The sequence below is a fragment of the Bidens hawaiensis genome, unplaced genomic scaffold (assembly GCF_021521415.1).
Source record: "Bidens hawaiensis isolate Kalapana, Puna unplaced genomic scaffold, B.hawaiensis_p1.1 tig00006387_1, whole genome shotgun sequence".
Taxonomy (NCBI): Eukaryota; Viridiplantae; Streptophyta; class Magnoliopsida; order Asterales; family Asteraceae; genus Bidens; species Bidens hawaiensis.
The window spans coordinates 89,970-103,567 of record NW_027491429.1 but is presented as its reverse complement, the minus strand read 5'-3'; the positions used below and the strand labels follow the sequence as shown (position 1 = coordinate 103,567).

The following is a 13,598-nucleotide window of genomic DNA, read 5'->3' as shown; positions in this document are numbered from 1 at the left end:
TTTCTATTTAAATTTGCGTGTTTACGTGAATATTTACATTTTTACAATCAATAAAAATATAAAGAGAGTAAGTATATATTAAAAGAATTCATGTTTTAGTAGGGGAGGGGGGGGGGGGGGGCTTTTAAGGGCTTTCTAAGACCATGAGGTACGAATCATTCCTCTCATTTCTCCTTATTCGTCATGTATGCGTCACTACAATGACACCTTAGTTTTTCCTCCATCATTCAATTCCATTTATTATATTAAATGAAAAAGAAATTAAAAAACAAAAAGAAAATAACATGATTGGATGAAAAAGCAAAGGACCTGCGTTACCATGGTCATTTAGACATCGTCACGCATGATCATTCAAGGCGGTGGGGTGGTGTTCATGAGTTCATCACCCACCCTAGCTTAAAGGGTGGATTGTCTACCTAAGACCAATCTGTGTGAAAGAAGGGTGTATACCGGTGAGCCTAAGAAACATACATGACGGGACACAAGTTAGAAATCGCAAGTAGCAAAAATTCTTTTATGTAAACAGTAAAACTAACATGTGAACACAAATTAGAAATAACAAGTGACATAATTTCTTTTATGTAAATATTAACACTACTAAAATGTGAACATGAATTAGAAATAACAAGTGACACAGATTCTTTTATATAAATATTTAACACTAAAATGTGAATATCAACACATGAATTAAAAAACATAAAAGTTGTAATTATCTTGAGGTAGGTAGTAACTAGGTTGTTAAAATTGCTAAAAGTCTTTGTCAAACACATATTTTAGTGATTTTCCCTTAATTAATTATCTTGTTAATCCTTCTTTGTTTATTCTTTGACTCTCTCTATATATACATGCATGGTCTAACATACTTACTACAAGCAACACAATTAAGCACTTTTTCTAAACTAATTTATCCCAACTTCAACCATCAAATCATCAGTTTTGTATTCCGGGGAGCCATGAACACAACAATTATGGTTTCCAACGAAAAGGCGGCTTTCAACAAAACGATAGTTTATCAGAATCTTATGGATCAACTATTGCATACCAATACTTCTAATGGTACTATAACCGAGTTAAAGAATTACGAAAAGTCCATACTAAAATTAGATCTGGAGGACAAATACGCCGAACCAATGACAACGATTGGGATGTACATCGTTGTAGCATCTATGTACTGTGTGCTTGTAATGGTGGTTGACTTATTGCGTGGTTTAAGTAGGAAAAAGAGATTGTTTCCGTGTAAGTACTTTTCTATTAATGCTTTTTCTCTTGCGGTGATAGCTGTTGCAATGAAGTTGCCCGTGGATCTAAGTGGTAACATGCCTGGTGATGTGGACCAAGGCGCAAAGATTGGAAGCTTGGTCTTTATGTGCACCATGATGGCTAATTCATTGCCTTGCTTAGCAGCAATGGGCAGCACCGAGCTTTTGACAAATGTCACAGCTTTGGGTGTTCTCGTAATCACCTTGGTGTTCAACGTTTGCATCCAAATTGATACCGGTGTTATTGGGAAAGTTCCTACGGATCTTAATTCTATGTCTACTCTCATAATGTCAAATGATATTAGCCCTGAGCAGTTAAAGGTCATCTTAGATTGCTTTGTCTATACCACATTAACTATAATTTATGTTGCTATGTTAATCTTGTTGATAATATATGTATGTTCATCTTTAGCGATTCTAAGATCCAAAGAGATTATAGAATCGAAATACAAACAAGCACATAAAGCAGCTTCAAAATCAACTGATCAAAATCAATTAACAGTTGACAAGCTACAACAGCATGTGAGCAACTACTGGATCATGGCAGGAAGTAGCAGCCCCCAATTTATTCAAGTTTGCTCTGCGACAACAGCTACTTCAGGGGTAATATGCTTTTTATCCATCATCTTTCATCTTCTTATTATGATTTGGACAATTCCAGAAATAAAGCCAGACAACTATGATTCAGATTATAAGTGGTCAACTTTAGTGATTCTCATAGTACAATTTGTGGGAGTCATACTTGGTACAATTGCACTTAGTAGATGTTTTGCATCCCTAAGCTTTAAGCTTACATTCAAAAGCATTTCTAACCATTTTAAGGTCTTTAAAGTAGAGAAATACTGGACTCAAAAGTTATATGACTCGAAAGCTGGTCGTATTTCACTCCCATTTAAAAGCCACACACTCAAGGTGGTCATAAAGAATTTGAGAAATCTAGCTCTCAACATTTGCATAGTATTTCAGGTGGTAGTTGTGGTAGTATGCAAGATAATAGCGTTGATCTTTTTTCTGTTATCACAAATTTTGTGTTGTTTGGTGTGGCCAATAGGCCTAATACATGCCTTGTTTTGTTCATCGGGGAAAAGCACCGAGAACTTGGAACAACGCAAATTTGTTTTGCAACTCGAAAACGAAAATGAGCTTGCTGACAGAATACTGAATGGTCTTTCACAATCTTTCGACCAGTTGATCAAAAAAAGCGAAAAAAAAGCAGCCCAAAAATCTTATGAAGCTAATTACTGAAAGATCAACTAAAGATTTTCAGGGAGTTAGAAAGCTATATGATGATAATGATCAACCGGATTGCTGGAGCCTAGCAATGGTAACCTTAACAACCATTGCGACCACTCTTCCTAACATCGAAAAGGTGGAAGTTAAAAGCTTGTTGAATAGTGTGAGGGAAGGTCTTGAATACATCACACTTGTAGAAGAAAACCATGATGCTACCGATGACTATAAAAGCATTCAGAAGGCGGCAAAAACGTTGTGGGAAGAGGTTGATTTCCACCGCAAATGGTTAGGAATCAGGTTGAAAAAAGATATTGCTTCTCGAGGGAGTACAACATCGCAAATTGTTCAATTGTTCTTGGGAAAAGCTGAAAGCAAGAAGAATATCAAAGAAGGAGATGAGAGGACAAACATATCTATTTGTGCCAACTCAATGTATCGTATCGCTCAAACCATTATCAATGACAAGGAAAGCCACGAGAAACTCTTTAACGAATTGTCATCAAGGATCGCTGACGTAATGGCTGCATGTCTCACCAACCTACCCCAAGTCATAGCAAGGAAAGCCCATACTAGTGTGATAGAGAAAAGAGAGGCCAGTGTCAAAGATGCAGCGCAACTTCTAGGTGAGACTAAGGAGATAATCAAAACCCTTCTAGGTGAGACCAAGGAGATAATCAAAACCCTGCAAGACCCTTCCAGGCATGTTCCACATATGGGTCCAGAGGACTTGTCGTTTCTCGATAAATGGCGTGCTTATTTTAGAGACCCTGAATCATATCCATTCCTCAAGTATTGACGTAAGTTTATTTAGCTAGATTTTTCTCTAATATTGATTTCTTGTTATATACGTATACATATATAACAATTGATTATGAATCTCAGGGCGAAGCTAATATGATTCCCATGGACTACCAACTTTACTCCTCAAACAATTTGATGACATTATATTGTATATAATTTCTAGTTAATTTGTAATATAAGTTCATCTGGTGAAGTCATTGGTTTTATAACATGTTACCCTTTTTCTAGTTTATTTTTGTAAGATATATGTTTCTTATTACATTTGATTTTTGGTGTGGTATGATGAATGTTGTAGTGGTGATGAAGGCCCAAGCATTGACGAACAGGCCATGCTATATTTGGAGGCCCATGATCGTATCTCCAAAGGTGGCCCACAAAAACGGGCATAACTTGGCCCATGAAGCTCCGTTTCAGGCCTATTACCAGTCAAATCGAAGCTTGAGACGAGAAGAACATTGTGAGTTTTTATGTTTTTGTTTTTGGGTTTGTGTTTGGCCCCTGTCCGAAGCCCAGAAACGACTCCTAAATAAAGTTATGGGCCATTTTATGTTTTTTTGTCAGTTTTTATGTTTTTGTTTTTGGGTTTGTGTTTGGCCCATGACCCGTTTTAGGCCCATTTCGTATTTGAAACTATTTATATATGTTGATGTAATCTGAAGAGATAGATTTGAATATTAATAAATTTCGTTTTTCTCTTCATTTTCTCTAGACCTTTGGGTGGGATTTGGGAGTTTTGGAAGTCATCACGGGTATTCACTGAATCAACGTGATTAGATCTTCGTTTTCGTTTATACCGCTGCATCAAGTGGCTAGCTAGATCGATAAACAAACAAACACACACAACCGGAATTTGGGGACTAAGCTAGCCCATCTTGGCCCCTTTTTCTTTATTAAACTTAACTCGACATAACCATAACAACTGGCCTTTAACACTATTGGAACTTACACATTGTGATTTATGTTAATACTAATAATAATAATAATGATAATACTATATCTAGTTAATAATAATAATAATCTTTACGTATTTATGTTAATACTAATAGTAATAATAAATTTATTAAGAATAACAAGAAACAATACCAAAAACCGATCTAGGATGACCCGAACCCGAGACCTCTAATTTAACAAACGTACCAACCAAACCGAACCAAAATAACTAAACCCAAGAACTTATTATATCCATTTCCCGGGTATTCATCTTTTACCCAATTCATACCAACAACGCAAACCCGATTCGTTTCAAAGTATTTGACCAAAAACATAACCGATACTACCAAGCCAATTATTAACAATCTAATTCCGACAAATCGATATATGAAAGATTAACAATACCAAACCCCAAATTATATACCTTTTTCGTGTTCACGAGTCGTGGTTCGATATCGGGAAGCAAACGAACCGAACCCGCTGGAGACGAAGCAACAACAGCCGCCGGAAAACGAAGGCTGAGAGAGAGAGAGAGCTGCGAGAGAGAGATAACACGGAGAGAGAGAGAGAGAGAGAGAGAGAGAGATAGAGTGAGCCGAGAGAGATAGAGAGAAAGAGAGAAAGCCGATAGAGATAGAGAGAGAGAGAGGGAGAGAAAGCCGAGAGAGACAGAGAGGTAGAGAAAGAGAGAGGGAGCGACTGAGAGAGAGAGCGTTGCGGGACGCAGTGACCACGGCGGCCGATTTTCCGGTCGCCGGAAAAGCGAATGAGGGGAGGCTCGCCGGAAAACGAAGGGAGAAAGGGGAGGGTGGTGGCTGCGGTGAACAGGGGAGAGTGAGGTGGTGGTGCGGTGGAGAGGTGGTGGCCGACAGCTTCTTCGCCGGAAATCGGCTTCGTCGGAAATCGGTTGGGGGGGGTGGCGGCTGGTGGTTATAATAAAAATAGGGTTAGGGTTTTTAATATATATATGGTATATAAATGTTACATTTTAGCCCCTCAAGTTCTAATTGTTTTACAAAAAGGGTATAAAACTTAATAAAAGTTAATATAGGTTCAAAAATGGCAAAGATTACCCCTTACAACTTATAAACTAATTTTTATGTTAAATGAACAACGATTTGTACACGCCTACATGACGGGTTTGAAGTATAACTTATTAAAATAAAGCGTGAAAGAAAATCGAAATCCGAATTTGACGAATGTCACATATATGAACAAAAGTAAGATTTAATAAAAGTACACTATCTGCAACTTTTGACCCGTTGGCCCGTTTATAAGTTAACGAGTCGAAATTACCACTTGCACTATTAGATTCATAGTCCACCTAAACTGATTAAACCGAGGTTAAACGAGTCATCGTTTCAAAAACAAGTTTGGATTATAACACATAAAGTTTAGGGCTGTCGGGTTGGCAAGTTAAGTTGTTTAACCCGAGCACGACCCATATTTAACGGCTTGACGAGTACTAATCAAACTGTAAATGGGTAATAACCATGTTGGTGGGTTGTAAAAAAAAAAAAAGCTAAACCAGCGGCGAAGCTTGGGCAAGTTTTTTTTTGGGGGGGGGGGGTGGGGGGGGACTCAAAATGTATTAAAAAAATTCATAAACGCGGGGGGCGGACTCAAAATGTATTAAAAAAATTTCATAAACGCGTGGGGGGGGGCTTTGTCAATGGGCTAAACGGGTCATAAACGAATTAGTGGGCCGACCTGTTTAAGTAAACAACTTGGCGGGTTGACCTATTTAACTAAACAGGTTAAACAGGTCAACTCAAACACAATCCGTTTAATTAAACAAGTCAACCAGAACACGGATAACTAAAGTATTTTACAAACAAATAACAAAGTACCTGAAAATGGTAGCTATCTAGACAACAACTTATACGCCGAAACAACGGAACCATGATCTTTTCAAACTCATCGGTCCGGATCAACTCGAGCAACTCTTCCAACTCGCTTAAAAACATCAACTGCTTCTTACTACTCAACACGGGCCAATATTTTAACAACCCGTGTATCACAACACTACTAAGTTTCGGTTCTTTTTCTATAAACTGCACGACACAATACGTTAACTGATGAAGATAACTACCGACATTCTTCGGTTTATGAAGCGGTATCAAACCCGTGACAAAAACATTTTATGCTCTTTCTTTAACGGTAACGCGAACCCACTAATCACACTCCCGAAAATCTCCAACAGTTCAGCTATCCCGTTATGCTTTTCGGTTTCAAACACGAACCAGTAGATAATATTACTGACTGCCATCCGAATAAACGGTCGATGAACCATGAACTTGCCATATATTCTATGTAAAACCGACTTCAAACACTCGCGTTCAGGCGGGTCATCAGAGTCGAAAAGATTTAACAACTTTAACAAGAACGAGTGATCAACATACTGTTTAGCGACTTTCAGGTCGAGGGACGTTAAACTAACGAATCTAAGGAGTATTTCATAAACAAGTTGTAAATGTGACCATGATGGATCAAACCACGGGTCTTCATCTTCCGAATCGCCACGTGGCAAGTTCGAGTTTTTACGTGGAAACTCGCGAAAAAGATTGTCCCCACATGTTTTGCAGATTGCTAACATGGCGGGTTCGGTGAGTTTTACCGAATCCAAGACAAGAAAATCAAGAATCTCGGCTAAAAGCTCGCGCTTTTTATCTTTTTTGGTGTTTTCTTTATCTTGATCATTAAAATCGTATATAACCGAGCAAAGACTCAACTTAACGATCAAAAGCTTCGATTTTTCCGAGTTTTGAACATCTTTAAAGGGTATATGAGGCTGCATCATATCACCATTGGATGTTGGGAATATAGATGATGACATCTTTTTAACAACATTTAATTTACTTGAAATGACATTACATGTGTTTGTGAAGCTACCATTGTTGGTTAGATCAGTTGTTGCAGTCGTTGCAGTCGCATTGTTTCCGTCTGAATGGTTTTGATTCGGTTTCGATGATTTACGGGGGAGTTTCGCAAGAATCTGTTTGAGCATAGTAGGAATGGTTGAATTTGCAGCCAATAATAAGCCTGAAATGCAAATATTATGCTCATTGTTAGCAAAAATAAGCAGAGATTATAAAGGTGAACAGAGATTAATTTTCATAATTAACAAATTTTGAAAATTAACTATGAGTAACTGCCATATTAAACACCATTTATTGAGCATAAAACAGTCATAATCTCACTATTTCAAGAAAAGCTAATGCTCATAAAAAATGAGAATTTTTGAATTTTTCAAGAAAATCAAATACTAATGTCTGTCATCTTATTTTATTTGAAAAAATTTACAACTTTTCAAGAAAATATTTCAAGAAAAGCTATGATCTATTTGATCTCATCTAACATTAATAAAAAAATATTTACTTTTCAAGAAAAGCTAATAATACTCATTAGTAGTATGATCACATCCCACATGAGAAATTTTCAACTTTTCAAGAAAATATGTATGAAAGATTTAACTCAATTTAGATAAGAAATGTTGAGCTTTTCAAGAAAATCATATACTGATTGGTGTCATCTTGTTTTACAACAAAATTTTACAACTTTTCAAGAAAATATTTAAGATAACCCAAAAAGGTAACATTCTTGGTTCATACACATATCATAAACATATCCATAGATCTAAAACATGCTAAAAAAATTTATATATAAAAAAAAGAAGAATAGTATTACTATTATTTGTAGATCTGAAACTCAGATCATCATGATCTACTAACTTACCAAAAAGAAAACTGAAACACAAACTGGTAACAAAGCCCAGATCATAAAAAGCCCCCAAAATTTGAACAAAAGGTTACAACTTTAGGCTCTTTAGCACTTATGTGTCACCAAACTGATACAGAAAATATAAATTTCATAATGCCAGTAGGCTTTTGTCAAATAGCAACATGTGGTAACATTAAAAGATTGAAGAAGTCAGAGCACTGAAGAATCAGGTGGTGTTGACAGAAGATCTATACATACATACACAAATATATATATACATTTGTTTATATATGTATAATATTATATAGGGAGAGAGAATATACCTGGGCTTTCTGGGACAAATATGGACATGGTATGCAAGTGAGAGAGATTATTTTCAAGTTAAAAGCTTGATATTGAAGACATTTTAATAATAATAATAATAATAATAATTTTACAAAATAATAATAATAATAATAATGGAGCCCATCACTCTATTTCATTTATCTTTCTTTGAGGATCCAATAAATTGTTTTTGGTTTAAAAGACAAATTCATATAATATGGCTTGTTGGTGTGCTGGTGCATTTAGTTGATATAGGCTAAGTTAATTACTGCATCGACACTAGATTGAAAAAAATTAAATTGACAGCGCAGAAAATAACGACGACACTCGTGACTCTCATAGCTTATAATAATAATTTAAAAAAAAGGAAAAACAAATATAGCTTATGATCAAAGCGAGATGAAGTCTGATGGTATAGACTAGCTTCGTTATGGTACTGGCAAAACCCAAAGTTATATTAGTAAATGCATTGAATACTTGTATAACTTATGATACGAATAAATAACATTTTAAAACAATGTTTATTCTGTCAGTAAAATCAGGATTTATCGAGGCGAATCCACGTAAATTGGGCTGGCTTCGATTACATTTGTTACAATATTGAATCTAAAACAAAAGTAAAATTAATTACAAATTTAAAGGAAAAAATAATAATATTAGAGACGACGTGACACGTGCTTGCTGCCACGTGGCCAAATGAAACCTTTGCGCCACCAAGCACCAATAATAACAAATAAAACGTATAATCTGTTTTCATATGTTATACGCCTCGTTTAGCCATACAACCTATAAGGTATTAAGTTATAATTTGATCTCAATCGGGTTTTATCGTAGTTGACCTTCGAACAACGGGAAAAGGTTGGGGCTACCGAGTAGTGTCTGCAATCATGAACATACGAAGTCACATTTTTTAATTAAGTTACCTCGCATAGCCGAGTGTTTTTATAATAAATTACTAGTTTGAGGCCCGTGTATTACACGGTTAATTGTTGAAAATTTTAAACTTTGGCCATTAAGTGAAATACAATTGATCATATATTGTTTATCCAATTACAATTAAATTAAAATTACAGAAATTACATAACTAAAATTACACAAATATGTTACAAATAGGTAAAAACTTCCTTTTACACTACATTTGTGATTGTATTAACAGGTATACATTGTTAATCAAAAATTAAAATTTTTAGTTCATGTCTGCTTGTAACTCTTAATAAAGTAACATATATTACTGCTTATAACTCTTGATATAGCCATATATAGTTGTCCGTATGACAAAAAAGGTTCTCCAAGTAGATACCAACTCTAGATAAATGTTAATATATGTCACACCCCCGTCTAGGGCCTAGGAGCGTGACTCAATAGTTGGTATGGTAATTGTAAATAGATCAGAGTTGCGTTAATTTGCGGAAGACTTACAAAATTTTAAGGATCGAAAATGTAACTTATATAAAAGACGGGATTATAAACACCCGTTTAAGTTGTTACAAAACATTTACTTATTTAATATTTACAAACCACCATATTAAGTTTACAAAATGAATCCGATCCATCGGATATTCAAAGCACTTCGTCACTTCAAGTGCTAAACTTGTTCACCTTCAAAATGTAAGAAAATACGCCAGCAACGAATACTGGTGAACACGCTGACGCAGAATAACTTATTTTACCTTATTACCCCTCGAGACTACGTCTGCCTCGGCCCAACGTGGCTTAGGAATAATAAAGTCAAACAACATATTATAAACTAGAGCCTCTACGCTAGGTTACCTCAGCAAACACCGCAGCGTTCGACTTAGTTAAGTACCCGTAAATATACACATAAGGTCGTACTCCATGCAGGAGAGCGTCCTACGACCAAGGGTGGTGCGATCATGCCCATACATCGCATAGTACCACCTATGTAAGGATCCAGACATACGTATACCACAGCCTGAGGGCTAGGTTTATACCCATAGTTATAACGGTTTTAGGAACACATAGTTCCTTGTAAACAATTTCACATAACAAGTTTGACTCATTTAAAAACAACTTTAAAAGTTTGGGGGCGTATTCACCTTATCTTTTTAGGATCGGCTTCACTCACCGTCCAAGGGTCTTTCCCTTTCTTTATCTCGAACCTATAGTTACGAGTATAAATATTTGTTAGTCGGATACACGATCCGGCTTAAGACCTTTAGTCTTATATCTCAATCCTCGATTGAACCTTTAGTTCAATTCTTATTTACTTGAAAACCTCTTGTTTAAAAGTAAATTATAATCCTTTAGTTTATATAAAAACCCGACGTTTCTTCTTCTCTAAGAAACGTAATATTTTCTTTTATTATTTAAGAATGCTCTTTATTCATTAAATAATATTTTCATAAAAAAGGATATAATCATATATACTTACACACATATATATGTTATCGCAATCTTCAATATCATTCTTTTATTCTTTTCTTTGTTATGTTTTCTTTTCTTTTCTTTTATCGAGGCATCGAGTATAACCTCGACTTAAGGCTTAAGCCTTGAATATAATATTACATTATATTGAATTCGATATTACGCCTAACCTTAGTGGCGTACAGAAATCCTAGAGAAATGAGCAGCACTCCGACGTCGCTTTACTTTTCTCGATCAACTTTGATATGCCAACTTCAACACTCGTCGGCACGTCTTTTGGGACTCTTTGCCATTACAACAACGCCTTCTTGATGAATGAGGGTGGAGGGTGGCACAAACTTCAAGGAATCGTTGGTGCACAATTGAAGGTTCGGGATACGTTTTACGAGGAAACAAGGCACGTTTATCGAGGAAATCATTTATATGATTTGTCGGGATTTTAGAGAGAGACTAGAGAGAGGTAGGAGCTGATTTTGGGATGTAGAAATGGAATGAGATCCCGTGGCCGCTATTTATAGGCAATTTTTGGGACCCCATCGCGGTATGCGATGGGCTCCTGGACAGACCTATCGCGTACCGTGATATAGGTCTGTCGAGTCACTGCCTAGCCTTGCCACGTGGCAGGCACCGCTCCACGTGGCGACACGCGTCAGCAGTGTTGCCACGTGGTGACACGTGGCGGCAGACACTGCCACCATGTGCCACGTGGCACACGTGTCACAACTTGTCAGACTCCCCATCGCGGTACGCGATGGGAGTCTCTTCTGACTCATCGCGTAGCGCGATGGGTCAGGAAAACCAAATTTTCATTTTCAACCCTCAAGTTTGGATTTTGGCAATTTTAGTCCCTAGACTTTCGAAAGTTGATACTCTGAACTCGAAATTTTCACGTTGTTACTTTGGAAAGTTGATACTTTATCACGTTCATACACATAAGCATACATATCATACTTACCTTATACATAGCGTTACAACCTGACAATACGTGCGATATCCGAAGATCGTTTACGTACCATCAAGCAATCATTCATACATTTCACATTATTCACATAAGGTATACGCTTATCTCTTAGGATAAGCGTATTAACAAACATATTGATTAGGCACACAGCCCCGAAAACATAACACATAAATGGGGCTAGAACTCACCTGAAGTCGGTTACGTTCACCGTTAATTGTTATTCCTTTCTTCAGTTGAGCGCGGCTAACTGTATAACAATTACTCGTATTAATTATCTATTACTAGCCATATCACTAGCTTATTTGTAATTAATTCATTCATTTCTAAGTTCAGGGACCATTCTGTCCTTCTGTTAAACTTCAATTCGTTACTTTGGTCTTAGCGAATTAGACCTTCTAATTCGTTATCTTTGTTAACGAATGGTCTTAAAGAATCAAGGGTAATTCGTTACCCTTTTCCTTAACGAATCGGATAAAGAATCAAGCCTAGTTCGTTAGGCTTCCTTATTCGAATCAGCTAAAGAATCACCCTCTGGTTCTCTAAGTTCCCTTAGCGAATCAGCTAAAGAATCACCCTCTAGTTCTCTAAGTTTCCTTAGCGAACTAGCTAAAGAATCACCCTCTGATTCTCTAAGTTTCCTTAGCGAACTAGCTGAAGAATCACCCTCTAGTTCTCTAAGTTTCCTTAGCGAACTAGCTAAAGAATCACCCTCTAGTTCTCAAAGTTCCCTTAGCGAACTAGCTAAAGAATCACCCTCTAGTTCTCTAAGTTTCCTTAGCGAACTAGCTAAAGAATCACCCTCTAGTTCTCTAAGTTTCCTTAGCGAACTAGATAAAGAATCACCCTCTAGTTCTCTAAGTTTCCTTAGCGAACTAGCTAAAGAATCACCCTCTAGTTCTCTAAGTTTCCTTAGCGAACTAGCTAAAGAATCACCCTCTAGTTCTCTAAGTTTCCTTAGGGAACTAGCTAAAGAATCACCCTTAGTTCTCTAAGTTTCCTTAGCGAATTAGGGTTAGGTCAGGGAACATTCCCTGACAGCTTTATCTTTTCCGGCGCCGCCTTTCCGGCGCCGTCATCTCCGGAAAACCGCGTTTTCGTCGGAAAAACGAGATCTCACTCGTTCTTCCACCGTTTTCATCGTTTTTCGTCCCGTTTGATCCAGATTTGAGCTAGGGTGATCCCTAAACTCATCTTAGGTCCGGTTTATACCCGATTCCACCCGGATCTTGTGATTTAAACGATTTAACGGTGTCGGCTCGTCGTTACGCGACTATAACTAACGTTTTAGGCTCGTACAATATTAAACTATCATTACCTTGGGTCGGTGCTCGGTTTCCTTCTTGATTTCGGCTAGAGATAAGGAAGAACTAGAGAGAAATCTTAAGTGTGTGTTTTAGGTGGTGTATGGAATATGTGTGAATGAGGATTAAATGGATATTAAGGGTTTATATATATGGATCATGGGCTTAAGCCCATGGTCTTTCCTTCTTTCTTTCCTAACCCAAGTCCATAACCCATATTCATTTACCCAACACTAGCTCAACTCGTATTCTATTTATCTAAACCGATAACGACCCACTATGAAATAACGAAATTTATTTTTATTATAATAACCGAAAGTAGGATGTTACAAGTCTTCCCTCCTTAAAGAGGTTTCGTCCCCGAAACCTAACTATTAAACAAATTTGGGTAAAACTTGAGCATCTCATCCTCCGCTTCCCAAGTAGCATCTGAACCTTTGTGATGCTTCCATATCACCTTCACAAAAGGTATAACCTTGTGACGAAGCTGCTTCTCCTTGCGGTCAACTATCTCGATCGGTTGCTCAATGTAGTTCAACTGTTCATCAACCTCAATGTCCATTAATGGCACGTGGGACGTGTCATCAGCTAGACATTTTCTCAGATGAGAAACATGGAAGGTTGAATGAATTCCTTTTAACTCTTCTGGCAAGTCTAGTTTATAAGCCACTTCGCCTACACGAT

At 37.0% G+C, this 13,598-nt stretch overlaps 1 pseudogene across 1 annotated transcript; it reads right to left on the bottom strand.

Moving 5' to 3' along the window:
* Positions 1-5,952: 5,952 nt before the first annotated feature.
* On the bottom strand, positions 5,953-8,346 carry LOC143632257 (serine/threonine protein phosphatase 2A 57 kDa regulatory subunit B' kappa isoform-like; annotated as a pseudogene). Its single transcript, XR_013153493.1, has 2 exons — positions 8,267-8,346; positions 5,953-7,265 (listed from the first exon to the last, which is right to left on the bottom strand). The product of XR_013153493.1 is annotated as a serine/threonine protein phosphatase 2A 57 kDa regulatory subunit B' kappa isoform-like (transcript).
* Positions 8,347-13,598: the final 5,252 nt, after the last annotated feature.